This window comes from Mus musculus, chromosome 10, assembly GCF_000001635.26.
Source record: "Mus musculus strain C57BL/6J chromosome 10, GRCm38.p6 C57BL/6J".
In the NCBI taxonomy this organism is placed as follows: Eukaryota; Metazoa; Chordata; class Mammalia; order Rodentia; family Muridae; genus Mus; species Mus musculus.
The window spans coordinates 96,225,774-96,250,432 of record NC_000076.6 but is presented as its reverse complement, the minus strand read 5'-3'; the positions used below and the strand labels follow the sequence as shown (position 1 = coordinate 96,250,432).

The window sequence follows — 24,659 nt, the reverse complement described above, 5'->3', positions numbered from 1 at the left end:
AACTAAGAGGTTGAAGAAGACACTATCGTCACATAGTCTCTTGCAGTCTAGGCATGCTTGAATTTCAAGGGCAGGCCAGATTTGGATGGTGTGATAAAATTACAGTAAAGACTCTTCTCAGATCAAATATTATTGACGTGATTAAATCAGCAGGAACATGGTGAACCACCGGTACACGTGGTCTAATTATCTATGATCCAGCAGGTTCTCAATGTCTCCAAGGAGAGAGCGAATGACTAATCTTTCACCCTAGTCAAAGACAGCATAATAAATAAAAGCAAAATGTGTGTACTTCATTCTTTGTCTTTCTGTACATGCTGCTCACAACAAAAATATGAGACATGAAAGGAATGTCCAACTGTGACCTTATTTAAGAGGAAGTAGTCTCTGCAGAACTAGACCAAGAAATACCTTTACGCTGCTCCCTTCGATGTAATGATTCACTTTTTGCAAATAACACTTTCTCCGCAGTGTGAATAAGAGCTCCTTATTATCCTGGAGTTTTAGCAATTTATCCAACATCTTCCTCACTATTGCTTGGTTTATGCATCTTCTGCTATGTATCTACTGAGTTTCCTGAGTCTTGGCAGTACATTTTTAATCAAATTTGAAAGTGTCTTGACATTAGTTCTTTGAGTATCTTCCCTCATCCCCATCCCCTAAGGCTTAGTCACATTAGAACATTTGCTTTGATCTCTGCTGCTACTGAGGTACCTGCTGTTCTTGTTTCATGCCAATCAGTTTCCTCTCTGAGATAGACTAGAAAAATCTACTGATTTGCTCTCAAGTCCATTCATGCTTGCTCCTGAGTGTACAGTCTTTCAATGATAATTTGTATCCTTCAAGAAACACATGACAAAGCTGGGCAAAATGCCTATAATGCCAACTCTTGAGAGGGGTCAGAAGGAGAATCAGGAGTTTGAGAACAGTCTGGGCTACATGGCACCCTGTCTCAAAAAGGAAAAGGAAGAGATGGAAAAGGAAGAGGAGGAGGAGAAAGGGGGGGAGGGTGAGAAAGATGGAATTAGACATCTAATGTATAAATTAGAGGCAATATCTGCAAAAGGTAAAGATAAGAAGCTGAACAAAGTATACAGAACCCTTAAATCATTATTGAAGCTTTATATTCATGAAGAAACCCCAGGTCTGCATGTGATTTTGATATATTTACTGAAACTTCTTAATCTAAAGCCATGTATTGAAGAAATCAAGCATCTCACCCAAATGTGTTTACATTAATATCCTGCCATGTTCAGCCATTATCTGGGAGCAGCCTATAGAAGCTTGTTCTTGCTGTGAATGTTGTGATTAATCTAGAGAAAGAATAACTGGGCTTTCAGTTACTTCTGCTCCTCACTGCAGGAGACCAGAACAGAGCATATTTATGACTTACCAACTGCAACTCGGTCCACTTAATCGTTTGAATTAGCTATTATATTTGAGTCGTGCAACTTCCATAAGTTTTCTCTTTATGTTGTATTACACTGTGCTCTTTAATCTTAAAATGTATTCATAATGATGGATAGCAACTTGCTCAGTGACTTATAAGATGCACAGAAGTCAAATGCATGCGTATCATGGCTGCCATGGCTGGAAGGATGGAGAAGGCATAGTTTTGTGGGAGTGTTATTCTTATGTGAGGCGATGGCCATGTTACTACCAAAATGGCAGTAAGAAAATGAGATACATTCTAAACCATGAGAAAAAAATCAAACAAAATGATAAGTGGGCAAAAGTAATAGACCATAATGCTGACCTAACTTTATTGATCATGATCCACAACAGGAAATATTTTGTATTGGTACCCTGTACACCTGTTCATGGCTTCCACATGTAACCACATGACTTCCTCCCACAACAAAAATTCTCCATTATCCTCTTCATCATCTGTGACCCATGAAATCAGTTTACTCCCAAACTCCCATGGTGGATGCTGTCCACCTTTTGATAGCATTTGCTATGGGTCTCGCCATCTCCTTTTCTAAACTCACCTTATGATTTATGCTTTAGCATCAGCCCCTCACCTCAGAGATGAGGAAATGGATTTGGAAAAATTATTTGAAGTTGTCATGGGTTGTGGCTTAATGGCTCTAATCCTAGCACCCAGAAGGCTGAGGCAGGGGTAGTGTGAGTAGTTCACTGTTAGCTGGGATATATAGTGAGCTTTGGACAACCTAGGCTGTATTGTGAGAGCCTGTCTAAACAAATGAATGACTATATAAAATCCTCAATGTGGTAAGGCTAGAAGTAAGGGGGGGGGGGTTTCATGCAGATGAGAATATAAGAGGCCCATCTGGTCTTCTGATGATTACACTCCACAGCACCTCCACTTTGGTCACTACACTTGGAGTCCGGATTTATGAACCTGGATGCATTTTCTCACAATCAACAGCTGGTTTTCATCTTTAATCTGAAATACAATAAAACATTATAGAACTGCACCATTCTGCCATAACTTTATGTCCAAGTTTGTTTATTCATACAATATAACTAAGATCTGTTCGCATAACCCAAGCAGACATTTTGAAAAACTCCATCCATTTAACCTCATGAGAACTGTAACCTTCAAGACTTCATATTCTATATGTCCTTTTGTTCTTGTTACGCATTGGTAGGTGCCTGGCAAGGAAAATCTAAAAACCATACAAATGGGATTATTTAATCTACTATGACTATTTTCAGCTCTAGGAGTCTATAAGCCTATGATTCTAATCAAGGCCCAGCCAGCTATTGTTCTATAACTAAGCCACACAATAGGTATCGTTTAAATTGCTTAGAAACATACTAAGACAGGTGGTCCTTGGTCAATCTACCCTGGAGTTTTGAGAGCATTAATTAGACAATTTTTGGCATAATTTAACCAAATCCTTTTTATTTTATTGTCCATCATAAAGATGAAACAATCATTTTATCAAATACCTGTTATTCTCCTAGATAACTCTTTTCCATTTCACTCTTTTCTCTCTAGACTAAGTAAATGTAATTCCCCTACCTCCCATTGGACTGATTTTCTCTGCAATCATTGGTGTGGTGCTTCCTGGGCGACCCATTCTAGTTTCCATATATATGCTACAAAGTAGAGCTGAATACCATTCACATTATCATAGCAAGGGCCAGGCCAATGTCAAGTATCTCAGGCTCTTGCCTGGTGTGTTTCTTTCAGAGAGTGAAGTGATTCAAAATGACATGAGTCAATTTACCCAATGTGCTAGATACTTTCCTTTAAATTATCATTTCATATGTTGTGGAAAAGAGTAATAATGGGGAAGGAAGTTTAAGTGGGAGAAAAGTGGAAGGGTAAGAGACAGAAAGGGAGGGGGAAGGATAACTAATACTAAAGACATTTGACATAGATATATGGAAACCTGCTACTTTATGAGCCTCATAGATAGATAACATATAGATGATAGATAGATAGATAGATAGATAGATAGATAATAGACTTTATGAGCCTCATAGATAACATATAGATTATAGATGGATAGATTATAGATAGAAGATAGATAGATGGATGGATAGATAGATAGATAGATAGATAGATAATAGATAGATGGATAGATAGATAAATAAATGATAGATTATTTTCCAAAATAAAAAACTTTAATTAGGAATAATGTTCTTCTCAGAAAACATAGGTGGCCAAAAAAAGGCCTAGTGCCAAGTATGGGACACTGCCCCTGATATTGTTGGTTAGGGCTGTCCCCAAGACCCAAAAACAATACAATCTATTGCCATTGTTCTTGTTTTCCAACCAGAACTTTATAGTAAGACCCTATTGCTTAAGGTATTGCATACATTGATCACAAGACTTAGAGAAATCAACTTGGTACTACACAGGAAGCTTTCTCCAGGCTGGCTAGCTTGCATAATACCAGAAAGTATTATATAGGCTATTGTATGGGGAGTCATCAGCATTCTAACCAAGCTGAGAACTACAGTAATGACTTGTGCGGCAAGATATGCCTATAGGCACAATAGTGGTATGAATGTTGTAGGTGTAACCAACCACTTTCTGTTTGAATTTAAGGTCTCAGCAGGAGGAAACACATGCCTGGTGCTGTAAATCTGGCCTAGAACACATGACTGAGAGCTCATAGGATGCAAAGGGGTAAGTTGTAATTATGACTCTGGTAAATACATATAGTATAAAATTGCCCCCTAGCCATCTATCTTTCTACCCATAGATTACTGCAGTTTCTAAAACTTGCCATTAAGTTTTTGTGCAGTATATAGTAGTTAATGCAGAAACATGACAAGATTGCTACACTCATGATGAGCTTTCAGCAACTATGATTATCTGCATAAGACCTGTACAAGATCAAGTCAGTCAACATTCCCACATGCATGGGGGGGAAAGGGGCTCATGAATGCCCTCTTCCTAGCTAAAGACCTACTAGAAGTAGATGGCTTCTGGGGGAGGGAGAATCAGTTTTGTTTGATGATGTGACCTCTGTTATGTTGACTCTGCTTCTATGGTCACCCCAACACTCAAAGACATGAACAGCACAAATAGAATCCAGTGTGTTATTAAATAAAAATAGTGGGCATTAATTTGGGGGGGTGGGTCTTGGAGGAGTTAGAGGGAAGAATTGAGACAAACGTGATCAAAATGCATTGTATTTAATGCTCAAAGAATTAATGAAATATTATATGAAAGAATCTCCTAGCATGCTTTTGCAAATTAGAATTCCCTCCTTTATGACTTGAATTTACGTTTTTTTAAAAAATCATAATATTCTTTTATTATGAAAGTATCAATTTAATTTATTTCAAGGGTTCTTTTGTATTAATGATTTCATTTCTTTGCCATTGATTAATGTTTCTAACTTCCTGTACAACCAAATATGTTGGCAGTTATTTCCACTATTGTTTTTATGGAAAGTTCTTTCCATTACTATTCTAGTTTTGTTTCTGTTGTGATAAAATTCCCTGACCAAAAGCAACATAGGGAAGGAAAGGGATTATTTGTCTTATGATTCCAAATTATAGTCCATCACTGCAGAGACCTCAAGGCAGCAACTGCTCATGACACAGCCACAGTTAAGGGCAGAGAAACATAAAACATCCATGTGGCCTGCTTCTGCTTCTAGCTGGTTTTCTTAACTCATATTGATAAGAACCCTACTCATGATATGGTACCTCTGACGGAGAACTGGGTGCCCCCTATATCAATTAACAGTCAAGACAATCACCCCCCAAACATGCACACAGGCCAACCTGATCTGCATAATTCTTTATTAAGCCTCTCATTCCAAGTGATTCTAAGTTGTGTCAAATTGACTGTTAAAATTAATCTGAAGTGACCATAGAAGCCAGGAAAGTAGACAGGACAGGGACTATGACATTGAGGGCCAGGCAGAGAGAAGGAGCTCAGGAGAGTAAATGTCACACAAGTGCTATCAAAGGAGAACTGGAGGCAGGGGCTTAACTAGGGAAGAGGAAAGAGGATGCTACAGAGGGAGGCAGAACAAGGAAGGAGAGATAAATAACACTACAGATGTCTGCAAAAGCCATGCTGAAATGCCTTATACACTGTGGGGTGTGTGTGTGTGTGTGTGTGTGTGTGTGTGTGTGTGTGTGTGTGTGTGTGTGTAAAATTATGACACACAGAATGATAGTACTTCTCCAGGAATTATGAACTACATAACCGATACTCCAGGCAAGAGAAACCTTCCTGTAAGTTGTGGGTCAGGTGAATCCAAGAGACTCCCAAAATGATTTAAGATGGAGTTACTGCCCTCGGTTACCTCCAAACACTGGAGGGTAAGCTTTGTTACTGAAGACATCACAAACTTCAGAGACAGAACTTAGAAGACTCGTTCTGGTGCTGAGCCGGAAGCCTCCTCCCTGAGGTCTAGTTCTCACTGTATCAGAAGGTGCCATGAAAATGCCAAGAGAAAAAAACCAAAACATAATTAATAGTCTTACCCAGGTGTAAGCCTGTAAGCCGCAATGGCTGGCCCAGCAAGAGATCCCCCAATGATAGGTACAATAGTGACAGTGCAGACATCTCTTCCTTTAAGATTGTGTCCAGATGATTCTCGCATTCCTGTGAGCTTCACAGCTTCTGGCTCCCTGAAACTCTTAACTCTGTTGCAGCCTTTTTGACCCCTCTGTAACTAGATATTCTATAGCACAACACACACACACACACACACACACACACCTACACACATATGCACCCATGCACACAAAATGCATACAGATACATATATGCATGCACATGCATACACACACACACACACACACACACACACACACCTACACACACATGCACCCATGGACTCAAAATGCATACACATACATGTATGCATGCACACACACACACACACACACACACAGTACACACACACAATTAGAATAAAATAACCCGTGTTTGCCTCATCCAGCTATCATAGAAAATAGAACTATTTAACAAATTACTGCCAACAAAACTAATGTACATTGTGAGTTGGTTTCTCATTAATTCTGACATTGTGAAAGACAAACACGTACCATGCTATGGACATCATATGTTCACAATACCTTTCGAGAAATGGAGCACACATTTATGTCTATGTATATAAACGTGCAGAACAGAAACATAGAAGGGCACAATATTATTAACATTTGTTTTTTCAAAAGAGTAAAAACTGTATTGATAAGGAAAAATTATCAATGTTTTCTTTATAAATTTCTGGATATTTTAGATAAGTTTTGAATCAGAAATGTTTGAAAATTAAATTAAAAACTATATAACACAAGAAATAAGTACATATCAATGTAGGCTGATCTTTGATTTTTCTGTGTAAGTATAAAATATAGAAACACTGTCAAATTAAAAGGCCATAGCAAATCACACTGCCAAAGAAGAATAATTATAGCATTTCAGAGGTCCCAATTTGCATTTGAGCAGAATTTGTTACCAAAAGAATCAAACATGTCTGAGCATGACTGGACATGTGTAGAAGCTCACAGGTCAGGCCCATTGGAGATTGGTTTGCATGAGAAAATGTCTTTAGGAGGTTCCTTAAAAAGTCTAATCTTGAATAGTTTAGAGTTAGGCCCAAGCTTTTAACAAGCAGTATCAGAGAAAAGAGCTAGTTTTCAACACAATATAGAAATAAGCACCAAACCTCTTTAGTATTTAATGTTTTTCCACCCAGCCTCCATATTGGAGGTCTAGAGACAAGGACAGTATACTAATAGAATTTTTAAAAACGACCAAAACAGCAACAATAGCATTAATAAAAAACAAACAAAAAAGCCAAAAAAAAATCTTTCTGAGATGCTTAACAGTTATGGTTGTATGCTTTGGGGACCAGTTATAGGCTTAGCACTAAAGTGGTTGTCAATATGAGAGGACATCAGGTACATGAACGGGACACAGTTCCAACAGCAGCAGTCACATAACTGGTGGTGGTGGTGGTGGTGGTGTCCACGGGAGCATTGTATTTATGCTGGAATCCCTGTCAGGCATCTACAGCTTTTTCATACAACAATAACATCACAGGCATCAGGGAAGCCTCTATATTCTGTTCCTTGAGTGGATGTTATTGAAGTGTTTCTCCACATTCCTGTGGTCTCCTTAACAAGCCTTTTAAATGAGCAAAAACTATTTTATTACTATCATCATGTCAGTTAAGTAGTGTGTGGCTTTCAGCATTTTATCTATTATCTTAGTTCATTTAGACAACTATATAACAGAATCACTTACACTGAGTGCTGGTAAAAATTTTAATATTCTCACAGTTCTAGAATCCAGGAAACTTATGACAAGTAGATTCAATGTCTCCTGAAGACAGTCTTCCTGGTTCATTGAAGGATCCTTTTTATCCCATTTTGTCTCCATTCAGAAACTAGGCCACAAACTATTTGCTACCCATTCTAAGTGTAAGGCAATTTGCTTCAGCAGTTGATCTGCCTGTCTGGGTTGCTCTGAGGTGAGAAGTTGCAGTCTCAGTTTTAGCACCTCATAGTAAAACAGTGGAAGGCTAGGTAAAGCAGCCTCTGGTCTATCTCAGCAGAGAATTGTGCAGGGGAAGTCTTAGGAAGCACAGGGGAGGGAGGTCTGTCTCTGCCTTTTGTTCTCAGCACTCGTATGACTTTCAGAGTGTGTGATCACATGGTAAAAAGTTCACTAAGAGTTTGCACATAAATTCAGGTCATAAATTGAATAAGAGGTTTATAACAGAGAACGTCTACATATTTATCCACTAGGAATAATAATCTGGCTACAGGTTCATGGAAAGTTAAAAACCATAACTAAGCTGTCCCTGAAATTTTGTATAGATAAACCCAGTCAATATCTTATCTCCTGTCTTTGCACCTGTGGTCCTGTGGTATATATCTTCTTTATGATCTTTGGTTAATGGCCTTTGTAACCCCTTGGAATATGCTCTAGGTTTTACAAGTCTGTTGTTATCTCAGAAGCAGTTAAGCAGCTCTGTTATAAAGGGGGCTTGAATATCATTGTCTATGTGATCATTCTGAAACGATGGTGACCCTAGCATGCTAGTAGTTTCTACAAAATAAACAGTATTTGTTTTTGCATACTACCTGATTCTGGGGTCTTTCTTCAGAAATTTTCAGACCGTTAAATCACAAGTGGCTGCTTTTTCATTGTGGAGAAAGGAGAGGTCTCTCTGGGGTCATTGATACCACTCATGAATACATAAGTTACTTTTTGTTGCTGGGATAAAATACCATAACCAAACCCATTTACAGAAGAAAGAGCTTGTTTGGTTTATGATACTAAAGAGATAAGAGACCATCTCAGCAGAAAGTTATAGCATCAAGAACTAGGCATGATATCAGGAAGATGGTTCAATGCTCACATATTGAAATGCAAGCAAGAAGCAAAGAGAGTGCCACCTGAAATTAACTCAAAGCTTTATACTCTCAGAGCCCACTGTCAGGGACATGCATCCTCCAGCAATGGGATGTCTTTCAACTGCATGTTGTTGGCTACTGCTAGGAAATTACTATTCTATTTTTCCTTGCTGCTTGTCATTGCAGCTGATTGAATTGATTTACATCATTTTCCCCACATATTAAATAAGCATGCAATGGGAGATCCATGAAAGGCCTTGGCTTCTATTCCCTTTGAGTTCCTGTGTGGCTTTTTGAGTCCTGTTTCACTGTCCTATGAACCCACTACCCTGTGGATTCTTAAAGCAAAAAGACAGTCTGTCTACTACTAATACTACTTCCTTGCAGTATGTCCTTATCTGCCATAAAATCTCTGGGAGGCACTGTCTCTCCCTACCCAGCAGAAACAGCTCATTTCCTTGTCAGAGTCTTGAGAAATGTTTCCTAATTCTTCCCAAATGCTATATCTGAGTGCTTTTGTAGCTCCTACATTCTAGTGACCCCACCTCAATAGACAAAGATCTAGATCGCAACAATCTCCTTTGTCCTAGAACCATTCCAATTCCCCAGTTCCCAAAGAGTCAGGAGACATAGCTGGGTATCAGGCCCACAACCTTCTCCTCATGCATAGTGTGAACAGATGTCTTGTTCCCACCTGGAGCCCATCTTTCTCTATTCCTTCTGCATCCAACACATTGGAAAGAGTTTGCCACTGTACTCAGCTTCCTGGGAGGTTCCCCCACAGATGAGAGCTTGGGTGTCATGTTAGATAAAAGTCGCTTCCATCTGCTGGCCTAAGTTATATTGCTGGTTGTATATTTACCATTTTCTTACGTAACTGCAAGTGTCAATCATTTCTCCTTGTGGTTTCCTCTGTCATTTCAAAGTTTAAAAAAAAAAAAGATCATGGCCTCTCCGAAGAGTTGATAATAACATGTTTTCCTCCGTGTTTCTAGTGAGCTAATATTTCAGCCTTCTGAAGTTTATTTTGATCACCAGTTATTAACTTGTGGTATTTAGTTGAATTTTTCAAAACAATAAAAAATTAGAATATTAAATAATATATACTAAATAGTTTCTTATTACTTTTTATAAAATATCCTGTGATTCTGTGTGTGTGTGTGTGTGTGTGTGGTGAGTGAGCACAAGCATTCTCATTCCCAGGGAGGTGTATCTCAATGGAGGCCAGAGGAAGGCATCAAGCACCCTGTTTTGTTGTCCTCTGCCTTATTTACCAGGCTGGTGGCCAGCAAGCCCCAGTGACCCTCTTGTTTTCTGTCCTCCCAGACACTTGGGATTATAGGTGCACATGTGACTGCATCTACTATTTTATATGGATTCTAGGGTTTAAGTCCAGTTTTCATACTTTCACAGAAAGAGCTCTTCCTGACTGAGCCATCACCCTAGCCTTCATATCTGCCTGGTTCCTACAGAGTCATTCATTAGGATTGGTCCTGGACTCACTTCTAATACCAAGGTCTTCAGATGATCCACTCCTTTGCCAGACACTATGTCTCCATGTAACCAGTAGGAGCCTGTATGGAAATAAACACAGCCACCAATATGAGTCTTTCTGCCATGGTGAAATGAACCCTGAGTACTGAGCTACTTCTCCTTCAGCTTTGCCTCATCGTGAACAGACTGGAGGAGTTGAGACCTCCATTCTCTATCTTGTAAGCATAGTTTCAAGACAATGGCTTCCTCCAAAGGGGAGAGATGGGATGCTAGGACAGAGAAAGAAGGCATAGGGAAATGCAAAGTATTGATGCTATTCTGAACCTTGGGTTTGGGGTAGCTTCCTAGGAGAAGATTATTACTGCCTTTTGTAATGCATATGTATATATCTTATTTAGAATATATAACTTTGAATAAAATATAAATTAGAAATAATAAACAAAAACATTCTCAGTGCCAATTTTAAAAAAAATGCACAGGATCATTCAATTAATAATTTCTGTTCCCTTCACCTGGTCTCATTCTTACAATGACAGAAAAAGTACCTACCAAGCCCAAGCCAAGCCTCTCCCAGGGATTGCTGGGAATAAGTTCTGAGAGTTGGCAGATTTACTTAGAGCCCTTTCTTTGTGGTGGAAATGAACTGAAGCATCTTCCTTTAAGAGTTGGCCTTCCTTTTGTGAAAGCAAAGATGTGGGCAAATTTACAAAGAAGGCCATTTTCCTGCAGGTGCTTCCTACACACCGCAAAGGTCAAGAACGCAACTTAGTTCTTTTTCTAATATCCTAAGGGAACTAATGCAGTTCCTTGTACTTAGTAGGTGGACAACTAATTGCAAATCAATGTATGAATGAAGAAGTCTGGCCTCACAGTTTCCAGGAAAACTTGTAAATGTCACTCTTGAAATGGTAACATGATTCGCAACCTACTGAACGCTTCATAATGAACCACCCACAGACAGAGTTTAGTATGAATATCTCCTATGTTCCTCAAATCCTTTGTGACCTATGGACACAATTGTTAAATGTGAGTCATGATCTGGCCACGGCTCCCACACAATGGGTATTTTTAATGCTCCTGCATTTCCTGAAGTCAAGCTTTCAGGAAATGGTTTTTGCAATAATGACCTCACCCTCCCTGTATCCCCTTACCCCCACCACAGAATCCCAGAATAGCTGAACAGGTGTCCAAGTACCTAGAATTACCCAAGAAACTTCACAACCTACCTTCTGTTTTCTGTCAAAGTCACAAAGCTAACTTGTTCCTTAGAGCTCTAAAGGAATATGTCCATGAACCAGGCCTGCTCATATTTATGTGTTATTTATATCTAGATACAGTTTGTTCTTGATGCTGGCAGTATCTGCACAGAACTAAGCCAGTATAACAGTTAAAGTATAGGTTCCAGAATTCAACAGCCCATGGATCCAAATTACACAAGTGACATAAGTCTGTCACTGTGTATACGGCTTTAGGCAAATAATTTGGCCTTTCAGAGCCTCAACAGTCGCATCTGCAAAGTGGGAATATAGAAGCATTTCTTGGACTATGATGAAAAATCAGATAATAGAGCACATGTAAACCACTGGGCTCCTCTTCTGGCACACAGTAAGTGTGGAAGCTTGCCAGTTCTTACGGCTGTGTGGTTTCCCCATCTCTCAAGCCCTGTCATTCACTGGGACAATGTCAACCACATTGTGGTCACCGGGACTGCTTAGCATTCATGGGGGGGCAGGATGCCTTCAGAACCCTCAGCCCCAGTCCAGTCTGAGGAGCACTGTCTAACTACTCTTTTAGAATCAAAGCCCATAAGGAAGCCTACGTGTAAGAACTGAAGGAAGGTTATACTATCTGGGAACACTTCAGTTTCAAAGCAAGCAGAGACGTCCCCCCACATGAGTGGGAAGAGGGGCATTTGTAGTATGACCTAAGCCCCCTGGTAAAAGTCTTTATAGCATTAAACCATGTGGTAAAACTTAATTAGAAGGGATTATATTTTTCAGAGCTCTATTAACTTGGGAACCCAAAGGCAAAGAAGGTTATTAAATGGCCACCCGATTATGGGAAACAAAATCCTGCTAGTCAACCAGACCAGCTGACAAACTTCCCAAGGGCTTATCTGAGACCCTCCAAACAGCACAAGTAACTAACTACTAAGAGGCGAGATCTGACTCATCACAGTTGTCTTGGAAGTCAGACGGTAGTACCTTAGACATCAGGGCAGAGGTTGTGATTCATGCATCATGTCCTCAAGTCACCAACCATCAACTCAGTGGATGAGCACAAAGAAAGCTGTCCCAGAAGCCCCTAAGAATGACTTCACTACTCATTGTCACAGATCACAGAGTGCTATCCTCATGGCAAGGTTGAGAAACACGGCGGTAGTCATCATCTGGGCACTGGCAATCAGTGATCCACTAGTTGGCTCAGACTGAGGCAAAATTTTGGTGGGCATTTCATGAAAATAGACCCCTTGAGGTCTCCTGTTTCAGAAGATTGAGGATCAACAACAAAAGAACATCAATCCATACCTAAATGGCATTTCACAGCCCTCAAAATAATAAGCTGTCTACGTAGACTGCTGAGAGATGCTTCCAGCAGTTAACACTCACTGGCTGTCCCAGGAAGAGAACAATTCCTAAGGTCTCTCTATGAAGGGCAGCACTTTACATAAGAAATGGCCAGTGTATAATCTTACTTAGCTTTATTCTTCCTGGACCCAGTATCGGGAGCTACCTTTTGCCCTTACTTGGGGGAAATAAGAAATAAGGCAATTAATACTTCCATGAATAAACAAGGAGGATTAGTGCAAAGCACAAGTACCTCTCCAGTTTTCATGAGGATAACCTACTCTACATGACCACAAGCAGGGCGTATTAGACATCTGAGCATCATTTTCCTTACCCGCAAATCTTTTCTCGAAGAAATGTTTTGTGGGTTTCTTTGAATGGTTCCACTCTGACTCATTGTTCATTATTCCAAAACCAAGTTGGTCAAGACTTAGCAAGCTTGCTGCAAAGTACCCAATGTGGGTCACAATCTTGAATTTTTTAAGGGGAAAGGAAAACATGGGTGTGTAGTCAGTGCTGATTCTGTCTGTGGGCCATATCTGGTCATCTTCCAGGAGGAAAAAAAAAAAAAAAAAAAGCACTTGGAGACACAGAGAACACGTGGAGGCTGCCCTTTACATTAGAAGCCCCAAAGTCCCGACTTGTGATGTCTGAACATTGAAAGAGGCCTCAGAACCCTGCCTGATATAGCTGTCTCTTGTGAGACTATAACGGGGCCTAGCAAACACAGAAGTGGATGCTCACAGTCAACTATTGGAGGGATCACAGGGCCCCCAATGGAGGAGCTAGAGAAAGTACCCAAGGAACTAAAGGGATCTGCAACCCTATAGGTGGAACAACATTATGAACTAACCAGTACCCCGGAGCTCTTGACTCTAGCTGCATATGTATCAAAAGATGGCCTAGTCGGCCATCACTGGAAAGAGAGGCCCATTGGACTTGCAAACTTTATATGCCCCAGTACAGAGGAACGTCAGGGCCAAAAAGTGGGAGTGGGTGGATAGGGGAGTGGGGGGAGGGTATGGGGGACTTTGGGGATGGCATTGGAAATGTAAATGAGGAAAATGCCTAATTAAAAAAAAAGAAATAAAAAGCTTTTGATGAGAAAAAGAAAGAAAGAAAGAAAGAAAGAAAGAAAGAAAGAAAGGAAGGAAGGAAGGAAGGAAGGAAGGAAGGAAGGAAGGAAGGAAGAAAGAAAGAAAGAAAGAAAGAAAGAAAGAAAGAAAGAAAGAAAGAAAGAAAGAAAGAAAGAGGCCTCAGAGTATTCCAGCCTGTGCTCATAGAGCGCGCTATTTATAGCATTTAGTCTAGGCTCCGCCCCACAGTTACCTGGCAACTACCAGTTGTGCCTGACTCACCATAAAAGGGGCTGCTTGCCTCCTCCACTCTCTCTTGCTCTCTTGCTCCTTCTTTCTCCCCACCCCCTCCCTCCCTCTCTTTTCCATCCACCTTGAAAACCCTCTCCTCTGAATTAAAGCCAATGTTTATCTCATTCATCTGGGGGCTTCGCCATTGTTTTTAGGTTTATTTGTTTTTACATTACGTGTGTGACTGTTTTCCCTGCATGTGCATGTATGCTCACCGCATTTGTGCCTTGTATCTGTAGAGGTCAGAAGAGAGAGTCAAATCGTCTGGAGCTGAAGTGACAGGTGATTGTGAGCCACACGTGGGTGCCGGGAACTGAACCCAGGTCTTCTGCAGAAGCAATAGGGGGTCTGAAAGACTGAGCCATTGCTCTAGCCCTTCATTGTGGTTTTATGCATATCTCATTAACTCATTCAATAATATACACATAGTCTTTTCTCCTCAAATATGAAAGGGCAGAAAGCACAATGCCTGTTTCTTCTGTGTCTCCCAAATGATCACAGTAAAAACTTTATTTAAAAATTAGTGTAGATTTGTGCTACCAATAGGAAAATGATACCATTGCAGCGACACAACATTTGTTAACTAAATTGTCCTCGTTTATTTCCCAAGTGTTTGCCCTCAGACAAATTAACCTTTGAAGGTTAATTTTGTTACCTCTAATGAAACTTTAGCATTAGACTTCCCACTGTTTCTATGTGTAGACTGTGGAAACCATGTATTCATACATTAGTAGGCATATGTACATGTGTGAAAAACATTGTTTTGATAAAGCAAGGTACATTGGGGTTTGTGTAAAGCAGGCACCCAGTGCCACATTACTGCCATAGTAACCGGCAGCCTCTCCTGGGATGTGAGCAACATTCTCAGGCCACTGCTCAGCCAGATGTGCTGACAGCCTTGGGAAAGGCCTTTAATTGCAGTCCTAGAGTAATCTCTGCCCCTATTCCCATTGGACTGCTTGTTTATAGTCTGAAATGGCTGAGCTCCTTCTGCGGGTTTTTCTAGTCCCTTCCCTGAGCTCCAAGCAAGAAGAGTCCCAGGTTCAGTGAAGTGTAAACAATGCCCTCCCCAAGGTCACTCTGGAGTGACTGAGCACAACCAGAGGCAGAGGGATGGGAGACAGAGGGATTAGGTTTCTGGATGTGACAAATGAGAGGAATGGGTTGAGGGTTGTGTCTATGCCAAGCCTTGTGTTTGCGAAGAGAAAATAACAAGTTGAGAATCGTGTTCGAACTTGATCACTTCCATTTTTTTTTTTTTTTTTTTTTTTTTTTTTTTTTTTTTTTGGGCAGATCACAGATCGACTTTCCGGAAAAAAAAAAAAAAAAAAAAAAAAAGATTTCTGGTCTTTGCTGCATGCCAATGCTACAAACCCCTAAACTCTGCCATTGTGTAAACATATGAAATTACAAAGAGAAGTGTGATCAGCAGGCTCCATATTAATGACGCACACTTAGGGAGGTGATGAGCCAGTTGGTCCTGCATTGCTGTGAAAGAAACAGAAAACTGGACTGGAAAGACACGGGCTCCAAATATTCTATTCACTAATAGGTCTTGAGTACTTTGTCACCACCTGTCATGTGAGCAAGCTGGGGGGGGGGGGACGGGGGTGGTGGTGGAATGATATTCATGTATCTGTTTTGAGAACACAGTGAGGCAGGCAAATGAAACCCTTCCCATAGTACGGCTCAACCCTTTCCATCTTCAACAGCTCAAGCCCACTATCTAAAAAATGCTGAAACAAAAGTAGAAATGAAGGGGTTTGTTTGTTTGTTTCTTGTTTGCTTTTTGTTTTTTTGTTTTGTTTTGTTTTGTTTTGTTTTACAAAACTACAGTTGTGGGCTGGGGAGATGGCTCTGTAGCTAAGAGCACCCACTGCTCTTACACAGAACCTGAGTTCAGCTTCCAAAAGCAATGTCCGGTGCCTCACAACTGCTTTTAGCTTTTGTGCTATGGGATTTGATGCCCCTTCCAGCCTCCTAGGGCACTGTATTTACATGCACATGCACAGGCACACCCACCCACCCACACCTATATATATATAAATACATATATATATATATAAATACATATAAACACATATAAACACACACATCAATTAAGCTATTATTCCTTAAAAACAAACAAACAAACAAACCAAGGAATCCAATTGGAATAGGGGCAGAGATTACATTAGGACCACAACTAAAGCTGTCTTTCCCAAAGCTGTCAGCACTTCTGTGGCCTGAGAATGTGTTTAACGTCTCAGGAGAGGTTCCCAGTTACTGCGCCAGTAACAGCCCTGGGTGCTAGCTTTATCCAAAACTGTAGCTAAGATAAAAGTGCAAAACTTCCCCATGATTTTTATAAGTCCGGCTGACTGGAATTTCTGGGCTAGGGCTCTCGCACCTGGATATTTTACAAGTTTTTAAGATAGTCCTTAGGCAGCTCATTCTAAGAGGGTGTGCATTGAGTATCAAGGTCTGGAAGCCAGGCTCTAACCAGACTATAACACAGGGATTCATAATCACATTGAGAACAAACTAACACTCAGTCCCCAGATATCTGTGACTCTCCATAGCCAGGTCAACACTAGGAACCCAGAAAGTACTTGGTAAATATTGAATATATAGAACTTAATTTTAAAGGGGACTTCTTTGGTGTTTGGATGGATGGACACACAGAGGAAAATTTGGGAGGATCTAAGCTTGCTCTTAAAAAAATAAAAGAAGGCAAAACACCTATTCAGTCTTCTAAATAGCACCAGCCTTCCCATACTGCCCATTTAAATGTTGGCTCAATCTGATTATATATATGTATATATATATATATATATATATATATATATGTGTGTGTGTGTGTGTGTGTGTATGTATGTATATAATAATAATAATATATATTATATATTATTATGATTTTGAAATCCCCAAGCCACTACCACTCCCTTAGCTATACCAAGGTTCACATAATTGTTTAAATCTTTTTTCTTTTTCCCCTTCTGGGAATAGGTCTTTTGTGCCAAGCAGGCAGGGTTACTGCCCTATAAACCTACTTTCTGTCATTAGCTTTGACTGTTGACACTTGTAATGATTAGACAGGATTGAGCAAAGGGTATTTTTGCAGTCTGTAGGGAAGAGCCTGGAACATAAACATTGCATCTCATTACAAAGTCCTGAATGTGCAGAACACGCTGGTCCAAATGGCATGATTAGATAAGTACCTGCCATGCCTATTAACTTCAAAGAGAAATTGAAGGCAAAATTGAACCCATATGCCATCTGTCCTTGCACTTCAGAAAGCCACATGACCTCAATTTCTGCATTGAGTTAATTTCTGAGGCAGTCTACACGATACTTATTGCTGTGGACTTAATAATTACCCCCAGGTTGGCCTTCTCAAGCACACGATGAAGGGCTTTGTACCTGTAGCTTCTAGAGGTTCAGATGATCCCTGGACCATACCTGAGTGTATCCTTGTGAAAGACAGGTCATTTGAAAAGACCAGGAGGGACAGACTCACATTGCCTTACAAAATGGTAAGGCATGTGATGTTGACCCATCCAGCCTCAAACATGAAGATTCAGATGTTGATTCAGGCATTGTGTGGGGAGACATGTTGCTAAATTGGCCAGGGTTACAACCAAGGGTCACACTGAGGAATTGAAGAGATGAGCCAGGAGTCTCTGAAGAGAGTATAACGCTGATTTCCCTGCTGTGTCTGAGACACCCTGTTGGCAAACTCCCTACACAGGACTTCCGAGGTCCACAGTAAGATTTCTAGGTCATTAAGTCCCAACCCAAGTCCCTTGTTTCTTCTGCCACAGCCATTAGGAGGTTCCTTGTGTGTATATTTATCAAAACAGAGACTTTATAGCCAATGGAATTAGAGATGATGGATATCAACCTAGGTAGAAGAGATAAAAGCAGGTAGAATCCACCAAAAGACTCCAGGAAAGAAGGCAAATGTGGGGCCTTTGCTCAGAGGCTTCCTTGAAACCTACTTCAGGTATCTCATTTCCGACATATGTCTGGAACTCACCTCTGAGTAGGAGACCCTGTCCTCCAAGCGAAGCATCCTATATTTTGCCCTTATTTGTTATATGCCTTCTGAAGAGGGCACATCCGATCACAGAGTAGCAACAGGCCTTCCCGTAGGGTTTCAGGAAAGCCTGGTCTTATGACTTTGAACACGAGACTTGGGACTGGATGTGGTAGTGAACTCTTGTAATCCTAGCATTCAGGAGGTGGAGCCAGGAGGTTAAAGAGAGTTCAAGGTCAGCATGGTCAAGAGAGACCAATCCTATCTCAATAAATAAATAAACAAACAAAAAAACAAACAACAAGTGCATTTGTAAAATAATTAATTAATTATTAATAGTGTGCAAATTGAGAAAGACTCCATCACATCACACAAAACATAGGAACAGCACTTCAAGAAGAAAGAGGACTCGAATTCTGCAGATCTAGTATGTGAGAACCAAGAGCAGGTAGCGAGCCTCCGGGTTGCCTGGGTGGCCTCACTGAGCTGGGCTGGCACTGTGAGGTGGGACTGAAACTGCCCAGCGGTGTGAAAGAGAGAAGCAGAGGTAGGAATTGTGGATGGCAGCGCAGGCGATTGGTCTTAGCTAGGATGGAGGGTGGAGGCTGGTTTTACTATTTTTGGCCATTGTATGGATGACTTTCTGTTTCCATACGAGCCCCAGCCTGGGTAGGTACATTCCAGAGATGCACAAGCCACAACCGTGGGCTGACTCATCTCTAGCCAGCTCCCTCACAAATTCTCCACAATCAGAAAGTTGACATTTTCTACTAATACCCTGGCTTCATCCTCTGCTGACCCCTCTGAGATGACTGTTGGCTTAGTTGGGGTCTCTATCGCTGCAACTAAACTCTCTGACCAAAAAGCTAGTTGAAAAGAAAAGGGTTTATTCTGCTAACCCTTCCCTGTCACTGTTCATCCCCAAAGGAAGCCAGGACAGGGCAGGAAACAGGAGGCAAGAGAGGCCATGGAGGCATGCTGCTTACTGGCTTGCTCAGCCTGCTTTCTTATAGAACTCAGGACCACCAGCCCAGAGATGGCACCACTCACCATGGGCTGGACCCTCCCCCCTTGATCACTAATTAAGAAAATGCCTTACAGCAGGATCTTAGGGAGGCATTTTCTCAAGTGAGGTTCCCTCCTTTCAGATGACACTAATCTGTGTGTCAATTTGCCACAAGACCAGCCAGCCTACCTGTTTTGTTCTGCGCTAAGACAGAGGCCACCACTTCAAACCATTGTCATCTTCTCTCATTTCCACCTCTATGTTCCTCACAATCGTTACCCTTCTGTTTGGAAAGAAGGCTTCCTTCACCCTTCAGGTAACTCTGCCTTTCTCTTTTGGAACTTGCCTACCAGGCCAGCCAGCTAGGCTCACTATTGTTCAGTTACTTTCTCACTCACCCTGGCCCATCTGTTACTAAACCCAGGGTTACACATGTGTTACTCTCCTGAACATTTCAGGCTGAGTCCTGGTTATTTTTTAAGCCAACCTCCAGCTCTCAGTTTTGACCTTGGGACTCAACCTCTATCCGGCTTCCAGACTTGCCTGTGAATGTGTGGCTCTGCTGCCTCTACCTCCATTCCAGAACAGCTCGCTCACACACCTCTACTTGCTGTGAAGTGCTATACGTCCCGTGTTTCTAGACACAGCGTGCCTCCTGTTGACTCTCTCCAGAATCGCAGCCTTGCGCAACACTACAAAACCAACCCGGAGTTTCAGACAAAAGACATTTCTGGTTAATGAGCTCTGCCCTCTGGGATCTGGCTTTTGACTTGGCTTGTCCCTCCTCCAAAAGAGCATCTCTTTGTGGAACCATTTTCCCTCTAGACTCTAGGTTTTGTTTTCATCCATCCTTCTCAGTGAGTCTACCTGACGGTACATTCCGGGCTCAGGAATGAATGTCTGTCTCACCTCCTGTACGTGATGGCATTTCCTCCTCACAGTAACCCTCTGCTGAAGAGTTTACAGCGACCCTGTGCTAGAAAAGGTTGGAGAGATTTGCTCAAACCACATGGATATTCAGTGATGAAACAGGGCTGAAACTAGAGCCTTCTAACTCTAGAGCCTTTGCTGGATAAGTAGCTATAACTTTTAACAGAGTGTGTGTGTGTGTGTGTGTGTGTGTGTGTGTGTGTGTGTTTGGGTGAATATGTGTGTGCATTTGTATATGGGTTGTATGTGTTTGGGGTGAGTGTGTGTATGTATGGACTATGTGTGTTTGGGGTGATGGTGTGTATGTGCAAGTGCATTTGTATGTGGGTTATATGTATTTGGGGTATGTGTGTGTATGGGCTGTGTATATTTGGGGTGAGTGTGTGTATCTTTATATTATTTACATGTGTGTATATTTGTATATGAGTTGTGTGAGTTTGGGGTGAGGGTGTGTGTGTGTATGTGTGTGTATCTTTAAATGTTTTGTGTGTGTGTGTGTTTGTGGGGAGTGTGTGTATCTGTGTATGGGTTGTGTGTGTTTGGGGTAAGTGTGTATGTGTGTGTATTGTAAGTGTTTGTGATGGCAATGAGTGTGTGTGTATCTGTGTATGGGTTGTGTGTGGGTGTGTGGAGTGAGGGTATGTGTTTGGGGTAAAGGTGGGGGTGTATGTGTGTAACTGTGTATGGGCTGTGTGTGTTTGAGGGGTGTGTGTGTGTGTGTGTGTGTGTGTGTGTGTGTGTGTGTGTATTTGTATATGGCCTGTACATGTTTGGTATAGAAGGTGATGATGGGGGTGGAGATTAAGGTAGGGCATAATGGTAAGAAAGCTCTCTAAGACCCTCCTTCTCAGACCTCCTGGTCTGGATTAGCTGCTGCCTGGCTACAGAGCATTATCATTATCACTCTCTTCTGTGCCTGTCACCAGGCCTGTGGGGACCTGCCCTTCCTTCCTTCTCTCAGTTTTCTGTTGATAGCTATGCTGGAAAAATGACATGCTGGCTGGCTACTGCCATGCTCACCAGATGCATGCTGTACCTGCTGGGGTTACTTCCTGATAGATCCTTCTGCCTGGTGCCTGCCCCCTCACAGGGGCTGGTCTACTTCTGGGACAGGGTCTTTCTCAGTCTGTTTTGTCTCTGTGCAGGCCACTGAGTTACCTCTTTCTGTGAAGACTCTCCCCTGCTCCCCCCCCCAACCCCCCCCCCCATCCCAGAACAGAATTCATCCTCGAACACTGCTGCAATCCTTAGCTCTGAATTGATGCTCATTCAAGATAAGCTATAGTTAAGCTTCCTGGACTACCTGTCCCAGAACCTTCTAATAAGACCTTCGTTCTTCCAAACTTTAGATGTGTGCTTAAGTCATCAGAACATGCTCTTCCAAAGTAAAGATGCTACCAGAAACCCAAACAAGTTTGTTAAGTAAATTCACTCTTAGAAGGAGAAACTGGCCAACAGAATAACAACAATGATCATCAAAACAGGGGACCAGTATTTTCAAAGTGCTTTACAGTCAGCAATTTTGCTGGCTTCTCATTTCCTGTACAAAGACTTTTGTGACTTGTGGAAAGCCACATAGCAAGACTCTGGGGGACAGGACTCAAAGATCCAGGTTGACTTCAAAGCCCATGCTCCTCCCAAAATGCTTCCTACAAGCTTCTGTCAAGTGACCTGCTGGGACATTTGAAAATCTCAAGCAGAAATTCCCCTGGTTGGCATTATCCATTCTCTAAGAACAAGCATCTTCAAGCAGAAACCTAAAACAGTGAAAATCAAGACCCAAGGATTTCTGTATTCTCTTTAGCAGTAGCAATTCTTTAGTTCTTTTTCCTTACAACATATGAAAAATTGTAATTCCTAGGGGGTGAAAGGGTTATGAGACTTTCGATGAAGAAGCCAAATGGTCTAGGCAAAGGAACCCCTGCTACGTACTCTTCCTCCATCAAGAACAAAGTTAGGAACAGGTTCGTTTTCATATCCTTTCTCTTGTAGGGCAGCAAGACTCTTATCTTAAACATAGCCTCCCTCTTCTACAACAAAACTAAACACATGACACATAAACTCTTTATCCATCTTATATCTAGTACAAGAACTGAGCTCGGACATTTTAAGACTTTGGTTTATTGAGAACAATGAAAACACGGGAGAAAATAGTTTTCTGTTGACACCGGAGTCTGTAGAACAACAGAACTTTGTGTTCTAGCCTAAATTTCATATTTGTGACTCGATTATAAAAAGGTATAAATTATATAAACAGTAAAGTCAAGAACAGGAAATTATCATTTTGCTGAACAGGCCATACCTCTGGTTAACAGACTTGCTGCCCTCTGCCTTGAAAAAACATTTTGTTCCCAGGTCTTGGGGACAATGAGCCACATCCATTACACGTCTGGGTAGTGTTGTTCTCGGGGAGTAAGAAAACAACTCGTGTAAAGGCCAGAGCTATCCATTTATATGTACAATAGGTTGATGACTCCTTTTTCCTGAGAAATATTTGTCTGATTCATGTATGCATCAGAAACCATGCCAGATTAAAACACAGCCTTGCTTTCGTTTTCTACAGAACAGTCGCTGCTTCCACTAAATGATTCAAAGCTCCCATGATTCAAAGCTTTTCCTGGCTTCCCTCTGAATGGAGGACATATTTCGGCTCCTTTCCATGGTGTAGGAGACCTTGCCTTTGATGCAATGGCTTCATTGATCACCCCTTCATGCCATGCTTTAGGCAAACTGGCCAGCCCCACCTTCTGTGAAGATACGAGGTTCCATCTCTCCCTAACTCTCCTCATGGCTGAAAATGTCTCTCTCCACCTGAGGATCATCTTTCCTCAGAAAACTAAAAAATAGAAAGGCTTTCTGATCAAGCTGGACCACTCGGGGCTCTGTCCAAGGGGATCAGCCAGCTCCCCGTAAAGATACCTGCACATCCGTGTTTATCATAACCCCCTTCACAACAGCCGGGCTTGAGGAATGAGCCTCCTTGTCTATCTGCAAATTAATGGGTAAAGATAGCCATTGTGATACACACACACACACAATGGGACTTTTTACAGCTGAGAAAAATAATAACATCATGTCATTTGCATGAAAAAATAGATAGAATGTATCATGTTAACGGAAACAGCCCAGTCTCACAAAGACAGGAGTCACATGGGTTCTCTCACATATGAAGTTCAGGGGAAGGAAATGGATCGTGGAAGTGAAAGGGAGAGGAACATGGGTATGGAGGGGGGATAAGAAAGAATAATAGAAGCAGATATGATCAAAATGCATTAAATGCTCTGATGGAAATGTCATATTGAAACCCATTGCCTGCAACAGTCTATACATGATGATGATGATGATGATAATAAATAAATAAATAAATAAATGGGGGAACTGCAACAATCCCCACCCCCAAATAAAAATATCTGCTCCTAGAAGATGCTTCTTTTTCTAAAGTTTCATCTCTTCCATTACTTTCCAACCCCCTCTTTATGAACAGTGTTTATCACTTCTGGACACACGTTTGTTGATGTTTCCTTTTTTACTGTTTGTTTCTCCTTCCAGAAAAATCTTTGCGTGAATCGGTTTCCAGAACCCGGTACCCTGAACCCAGTTTCTCCATAAACACTCAGGATGTCACTTACAAGGCAAGTGGATTTGATCTCCTCCTTGTATGTTGGAAAACTTGCAGGGCTTCAAGGTGCTACAGTTGGTAAGGAGGGGACCAAGCTTTTCTCATTAAGTCCCTCTCGATTCAGATGTTTCTCTCGCACGCACGCACAAAATTTAAGTCAGGAAGGAGATTATCTCATCTCAAATACTGAAGAAAGTAAAACGAACACTTGTTCCGACTACACTGGAGGGAGTCTAATAAACGCAAGGCCTCCCACTCATCCAACGGATTCCTTCGAATGGTTGGGATCGGTTGAGCCTTTTTCTACAGAGCTGCGGGAGAAAGGAAGCTTCATGTGTCCGCCCAGCAAAGCGCTGGAGTGCCTCACCCCTGAGACGCTTTCTCCCTCCCGCCATGTTGTCTAAGGAGCGCCCCACCCCTCACCCCCTACCCCGTAGCCTCCTATCGCTTTCTAGGCCGTTCTATTCTATTCTTTCCTTGCGGCATTTAGGCATTTATCTCTTTCTAAGCGTATCCTTGTTAAGGTTTCCATAGTCATTGTCTAATTAGGTGGAGGTGAAATATAACTTTGTGGGAGCAGGACCCCACCCCTACCCCCACCTGCCTATACACTGAAACACATGGGAAATCCCCAGGGGTTGAGTCTAGGAAAGGATGAGGTCTCTGCTCTGTAGAAGTTAGTACTTAGCCCTTGACTATGCTAATCTGCTTGGCTGATTGAACTTTTTTTTTTTTCATCTATCAGCCCTGCTTACGGATCTGAGTATCAGGAAGGCTTAAGATGAAATAATTTGCTGAACTCATTCACAAGCATTTAATACTACTAAACCAATGGGTGCTGGTGCTC

The 24,659-nt window shown here is 41.5% G+C and overlaps 2 long non-coding RNA genes across 2 annotated transcripts in view; one reads left to right on the top strand and one right to left on the bottom strand.

Annotated features, from left to right (window-relative positions):
* The window catches only part of Gm40747, a 32,577-nt gene extending 8,476 nt beyond the window's left edge, over positions 1 to 24,101 (top strand). Inside the window, exons 2-3 of the long non-coding RNA XR_001779846.2 lie at positions 4,028 to 4,108; positions 23,743 to 24,101. This is a non-coding gene — a long non-coding RNA (predicted gene, 40747). The remainder of the gene's footprint in view (positions 1 to 4,027; positions 4,109 to 23,742) is intronic.
* 4930459C07Rik (RIKEN cDNA 4930459C07 gene) lies at positions 1,725 to 24,226 on the bottom strand. Its single transcript, NR_110448.1, has 3 exons — positions 23,823 to 24,226; positions 5,748 to 5,864; positions 1,725 to 2,410 (listed from the first exon to the last, which is right to left on the bottom strand). It is a non-coding gene; the product is annotated as an RIKEN cDNA 4930459C07 gene (long non-coding RNA).
* Positions 24,227 to 24,659: the final 433 nt, after the last annotated feature.